Below are 7444 nucleotides of genomic sequence, written 5' to 3' on the forward strand. Positions count from 1 at the left end.
CAGCCGCCTTTTTGCATCCCGCTATCGCACGGATGGGCACTCTTTCTCTCTCTCTCTCTCTTTCTGAGGCTTTATCGCCGTGGCCGTCGTCGGCGCTTTTTGAAGGAATAAAAATGACAACTGTTAAATAATTTCCTTGGGCGAGGAGCTTCAACTTCCGACGGAACAACAACTCGGGCCTCGGTTGTTGAGACCATTTCGAGGCCCCTCGGCCGTCGTCGGAACAATGTTTTTAATTGTTGGAAAAGTTTAGATGAGCCCGACCGGGCGCCACCGGAACCACCATCCTCCATCCGGTTGTTGGGTGTGTGTGTGTACCAAAGTTGTGCTCGTGAGGAGTTTTTGATGTGCTCCTGCTCCTGCTCGTTCGCCCTTCCGGACGGACTCTAATCGTATTGCATTCGGACGATTTATTACGCTTCCAACGTGTGTGTGTGTGTGTGTGTGTGTGTGTGTGTTGGTTGCGAAACAATGACGCTGGTCTTAAGAAACCTGCCATCAGGGTTGAGCGATGCATTGTTCTTGGTGGGTTTCTAAGCTGCCGGCCAGCCGGCCGGGAAGGAATTAAAAGAAAATGCACTTACGGTGAATCCTTCTTCGTGTGGCACGATAAAGGCCAGCCAGCCAGCCCAGCCGGACAGCCGGGCACCATTCATCATAATCGGCTGTCGGAATCGGTGGCCCCAGACACCATTAATAGCAATCAAATGCTGGATCGATCGACCAACAGAGTGTCTGAGGAATATGGTGTTGTTGTGTGGCGCTTCTTAGATTTCCATCAATTTCCATCCCTACACCGACCCCGACGGCAAACTGGTTCACGTTCAATTGATCGTGAAAATTAATACGGCACAAAACCGGATCGTAATATTTTTAACGATAGGCAGAGAGAGCGAAAGAAACTGTGCTCAGAAGACTAACCATTTTGTAAAATCGAATCGAAACATTCAAGTGATTCTGAAGTTATGCTCTGTCTGGCTGAACAAAGTTGTTGCTGATATAATCCTGTAAAGGATTTTGATCATGGAGCTTCTTTCATTTCTTTTAGCTTATTGGCTTATTGTTTACGTATTACTTGTTGGTTTTTTTATTTATTGATTTGTTTATTTCTATTTTATTATAGAGTTGGATTCTTTACGATATTGTATTTTGGTCTCGATATTATCTGGGTAATTACATAGAGCTTTGCTTGTTCTTGTTAGTTGTTCTATTAATTGTATGTCCGGAATATTGTGCGGTCCGAGTTAGTTAATAGTTCAGAGCGACTTCTATTCTGGAAGTAAATTGCTCGATTTGCAGAGAAGTGATGCTATGACTGAAAAAAGTGAGTCGGAGTAGAGCGAATGACCATACCGAACGACCTAGGAGAACATTAGAAGGTAGTTCAGGTTCCAACGGACTCCTCCACCAAACATGGACTGGTCTCGAAAGGTCTCGCGCCACTGAGAACCAAAACGTATTAATGCCGTCCATTACCGATAAGGGAAGTTCACAACAGTGTACTAGAGAACAACATTAGCAGTATTTGATTATAATTAGCATTATTCGTGGTCTCTGGCAATGAGAAACTGGATAAACTATGGCTCATTAGAATACTAGTAAATGGAACAATAGTAAATAAATCGAATAATTCGAGTCAATAATGACTTAATTACATCGAGTTTAATCTACCTACTCATATCAATGTTATCCTTTCGGTACTGCCAGTTATTACAACAAATTATTCAACTCCAATATTCGCTTTACTACTGAAACGTTCTCTTCTGCGAATCTGTATATCGAACTATTTTGTTGGCTCATCTTCAACGTAGCACTTCATTCCAGGCCCAAAGTTGTCGAAACCGCATTTCGGTGGCCAGGAATCACGCCCGAATCGTGTGGGGCCGAATAAATGCGGCTCCCGCAGCGTAAGCATTTCGAAGTTGTCGGATTATTGTCGTGAAAATGTTCCGGCCCCCGTTATCTGTGGCCTCTGCCCCCCTCCACCATCACTTATCAAGACATCAGGCCGTGAACGCGACCGATCCTAATCCCCCATCAAGCAACTCCCGACCCGACCCGGACGGACTGCGAGAAAGCCCAACGAGACGAATTTACGGCCGGCTTTCCCCGACGGCGACGACCGGCGGTGGCAAATGGCATTTCATTTTCCGTAACCAACTCCGAAAACCGAAATTTCAAAACTTCATCATCTCCCGGCCTGCGGTGCCGACGCGTGCCGACCGCCAACACGTGGGCCGGCAACATGTATGCCGCAGGCCCATGATGCAGAGAGAAGGGCGGGAGAGGACAACGGAAACCACCATAAACGGAAGTAAATAAATAAAGCCCGGAAAAAGGCAGGCCGACTCGAGCGAAGGCCACACTGCCCCAGTTGCCGTTCGCGTAATTAATTTGCCACCCGTGCCCGTGCCGCGAGGAATCGCGAAACCAATTTGGCCGCCAGCCGTATGTGCGTGTGCCGGTGTGTGTGTGTGTGGAAGGAAAGCGTGCGGAATCCGGTTTTCCACTTCGCCGACGCGGTTTGTTCGCCTTTTGTTTTTCCGGTACCCATTTTTTTGCCATCCCATCATCTTTCGAAACCGACCGTGTGATCCATCTTGTCCTCACCGACACACACACACACACACACACACACACACACACAAACGGAGTGGCCGGGTTGGCCGTGTGTCGTTAATCCGAGGGGCGCACGGTCGACGGGACCCAACTCTTCCGTATGATGATCTTCCGGCGCCGAGGATTGAACGCGAAGTGCAACATATGCGAACGCGGATCCCGCCGCCGCCGCCGCCTGACTTAGGACTGACAGTATGATTGCCTCTATAAATCATCCCTCCGCGGGGGTCCTACCCCCACCCCCAACCGACCCAAGGCCGTCAACGCCGTTTTGAAAAGCCAATCTCATCCGAAGCCGTTACTAGTTTCGGTGCGCGGCACACGCGCTGCCCCGCAATGAATAAATATTTGGCACCCCACGCAGGCCCCCCCCTCCCCCCCGGGCCGGTCGGCCGTTATGCTTAGACGGGCGGGCGGTCACGGGGGCCAAGCCAACCACGTGGCGTGGCGTGGCGACGTCGTTGCTGTTGTTGAGTGGCCGTGTCCTGGGCGCAAAATTTAATATTAAAAAGCATTACAATCCATCAATCATCGCTCCCGGTGAGCGAGTGGCATCGGCGCGAGTGTGTGTGTGTATTTGTGTGCCCGGACCACACGGAACACGGAACGGGATTTTCATTTTATGATGCCTGCCTGTGTAGTATTACACAAAAATTACAACCAGATGTCAACCGGACTCGTACACCCGACAGCGACGACGACGACGACGACGACGACGAGGAAAAGATTTCACCTTCACCGCCGTTTAACCGGAAGCACAGTCATCACTGCCACCACGACCACCACCACCACCATGAGGAGCCATTAAACCGGAAATTCCCGTCCCCGTCGCCCGGACCCGGAAGTGGCCCGAAATGATGGAGGAGGCGCGACGACGATCGTGAAAGCATTAATCATTTCTTGTGCCGCCTTTCCCTTTTTTGCCTCGATTGCCCCGAAGTCCTGCCACAAGAGCGGGGCGGGAGATCGAACCCCGCCCCGCCGAGTGTTCCGATAGGCCGAAAAAAGCTCCCCCCAAACGAGCAGGACTTTTTGAGGGGCCTGTCAAAAGAAGGGGTGTCGATTTTGGTCCCGTGCGAGGGAGCTGCGTTTCGAAAAGCCACAATTAAATGCCATTTGCAGTACCTGGCGCACTCATCGAAACCACCGTGGGGGGCGGGTAGTGGTCAGCCAGGACCCCGGTGTTTGCACGGGGTGGCCCACCACTCTCGCCCGGTTCGCGGAATTAAGTAATTTAACGCGCTCGAGTGCACACTCCTCATGCACCCGAAGGCCACCTGGCCACCCGGGGGGGGCGGATAGAGAGGGGAGGTCCGACGCACGAATGGATTGGTAATTGAAAATTTCCAATTATCCCAATTTGGTCCGCCAGGCCTACCAATCGACCGTTGGTCCGACGACCAGGTGGGTAAATGTAAATATCCGCGGCCACACGGTGCACGCATTTCGCAAATGGACCACTACCACCGCTGCAACACGGGCACTACCACTACCCAGCTGTGACCCTCACAGGTTCCGTGTCCGGGACGGGGTCCGAAAGTCCCGGCCAACCGTCTTGTGCTTAACCGCGCCCGATAATGCAATCAACTCGCGATTTGCCCTCGGATCCGAACGCATTAATCGATGCGATTTCTGCACCTGGCGGCCCATCGGTGTCCCTGTGGCCGACCGGTGTGTGTGTGTGTGTTACTTTTTTGATACAACGTACGAAAGTGCCGATTAATGATTTAAGCGAGCCCTTTTTTGGCTGTTACACAGTCCCACAGTCCAAAGGATCGGTGAGTCTCACGTTTAAGGATCATTAGGCGGACACAGTCAGCAGAGCGCTTGGGACTTTAGGGTTTATTTTACGTATAGTTAAGGAGTTCACTGACTTACTGTGTTTAAAAACTCTCTACTGTGCTGTGGTCGGTCCAATTCTTGACTGTCCCCTAAGGGACAAAGCCTAAGCGCTTAGTATCCAGGGCCCTTTTCATGTTCAATGTTCTAACTGCGTAAATGATTCTGTCTACTTTAGCCAATCTTCGTCTAGTGTTGAGCCATGTCTGTATTGAACTTCGACATGTTCATTAATCAGTGAAAGAATGCTATCTATTCTTCTTTTTCTGACGTGCATTTTTGTTATCTTTCTCTTTAACTTTTTTCTGTCTTTTTTTCTATTAATTTTTGAAGACTTTGACCTGCAATAGCCTTACATTCGTCTCTTTTTACATACTAAGTTAAATCTATCTTTTTCTAACATTAATTTTCAATTGCCATTTATCTTTCGAGACCATTTATCTTTCGAGATATTTATTAATGCCATTTATCTTTCGAGAACCCTGAGTGTTAAAGCCCTAGTTCCCGCGAAGATTTCCACTGGCAAAGAAAAATGAAGTGAGAGACCCCCTACTCTGAGGGAGTCGGCGACTATGGGTCGTCGACAAGAGATAGCAATAGTGAAAGGAGATGCTGGGAAGAGTGTGTGACCACGTGGGCTCTTAAAAGAGCCTTATGACCCTGAAAAGGGCCGCCGCAGAAGACGTCCTCTGTAACCCGTTCCGGCCGTCCACAGCCACCTTGTCTTCCGCCCACGTCGAAACTCTAAATCCAAATTGGAGGATTGCGAAGAAGAAGCGCTTGTCAACTCCGAAAGAGTCGATGACTCTTTCCAAAGTGTTGGTCCTAAACAGACCGCTTTATTACCATCATTTTAGGCTCGGCTCTCTTTCTTTATTCTGAACTCTTTGTATCGAGCTTTAAATTTGTCTTTTGTTTTATCCTATTGTCTAGACCGTTAGGCTGCTTCATAAATGGTCCTAATCTGAAACAAATAATTACCAAATTGGTTTTGGTGAAATAATGATTCGAGTTTGTTGCCCCTTGCCCTCAAATTACAACTTCCATTTCCCTAGTCTTATGAATTATGCATGGAGTACTTTGACATGTTATTCCACTCATTAGTTGATGACCGATAATGCTTCAGGCCAAGGGGTGTCAAAACTACCGTCCCCTTACGGCTAGTATTGTTTTACGCCCAATCAAGCACAAACTCAGAGTTAATGTTTCACAGCATGAAAGGAGAAAATAGTTTGCGAAGCTTTGCTGTCAGTAAATATTACTGTCTTCTTTCATAAAACAATCAAGGGATCTCAAAAGCAAGGAACGTGCGCTCCCGCTCACTACTCGAAACCGATTCCGGGCCATTCCCGGTAATCATTAAAATAAATAGGATCCGATCGCCCGGTCTCTTGCGATTATTTATTTATGACTTTAAATGTTTACCGTCCGCGCAACGTGTCGTCGTAAGAAATCCATCCGCCAGCGCCACAGTTAACAACCGTCGCAGCAATCGAAACGTAATCGGAAAGCAATTGCAACGGGAGATAATACATATTTGCCGGCCAAACAGTGGCGCATTAGCCCCCGACGGTAGTTGTTTATCCGCACCCCCTGGCTCTCCACTTCTTGCTGCCCACACACGTCACATCGGGACGACGGAGCGCCGGCGAGCCCCCATTCATCATCTCCGCTGCGACGGAGCACGGGCCGCTTAGTGTGTTACCGGAAATTGGTTCATACGAAAACACAGCCGCCAGCCACCGTTGATTGGCCACCTAACGAGGCTCACGGTGGGCCACAGAAAGAGAGGGATGTGGAAACGAACCGAAGGGATGCCCTGCCGGAAGCGTGCATCGATTGTCCGTGGGTCCCGAACTGCCGAAAGAAGCCACCATCTTATTTTTCTATTCATTTTTCTGCGCCATCCCGGGAGAATGAGCTCACTAGCTGCACGTTATCACCGACCATCTGTCCTGGTCGTCGGCTCGGTGGACAACTATCGCCTCCCCCTGAACCCGTAATCCGAGCGCAGGCGGGCGAGAGAGAAAATATGAAGATTAAGCGTGGTGTATTTATGAGCGGTCTTACATGATGTATGGAGGGACCCGTCGGGCCAGTAAAGCTACTCGAGATAAGTGGCTCCGGTAACCCGGGACCACTGGCTGGCTCGCTGGTCCAAGGACAGCGCAGCGACAGGGCCGTGTGCTGTTGTTGTCCAAGGCGTGCTCCCATTCCATATCCGGGGCGCCGATCGGGGTGTAATCGTTTTCTTACACCTGGAGATGCTATAAAAATCATGGCCCCAGGTTCCTTCGACAATTATTGCGCTTTACGTCGAGAGCCAACCTAATCCCGGGGTCCGAGACCCGAGTGTGTGTTTGTGTGTGGCAGTGGCCGGTCCGGCTCCTTTCGGGCTGGCTTTAGATGATGGGGCCAGGGTTTGGTCCTCCTACCGGTACACCGACCGACCGACCGACCGACCGTTCAGGTGGAACCGTCGGCTACAGAACGATTGTCATGTTTCATGACACACGCCATTAGCGACACCGGTCGATGGTGATACGGGCCGAAGGGCCCTCATTCCGGATTATGCACTCAAAGGCAATAACCTGAAAAGCTCAACCAACTACAGATGGGGAGTTCTGATCATTTCTAGAAAGTGGTATATTAAAAATGGCTAATTTCCTCTATTTTATATTAATTTAACTATTTTAATTCACTTTGTTATACATTATTATTCCAGAAAAATTGTAATAAAAACTAAAAAAATGTTAAAACTTAAATAAAACACTAAAAGGAACTAAAAATAATTCAAAACAAATACGTTGTACTTAAACAGTAAGACAATATTGATGCCACGTGAACAGTCTGCCAGATAACCCAGAGTCTGACACAATTGAACTGCAATTGCAATGAAATGTGTTGACGCTCTGTACCCCTTGCGGCATTCAAACCATTGCCACCTGATGTTAACAAACCGGAAACATAACACAACGCTACTGCG

The sequence above is a fragment of the Anopheles cruzii genome, chromosome 2 (genome assembly GCF_943734635.1).
Source record: "Anopheles cruzii chromosome 2, idAnoCruzAS_RS32_06, whole genome shotgun sequence".
Classification (NCBI taxonomy): domain Eukaryota; kingdom Metazoa; phylum Arthropoda; class Insecta; order Diptera; family Culicidae; genus Anopheles; species Anopheles cruzii.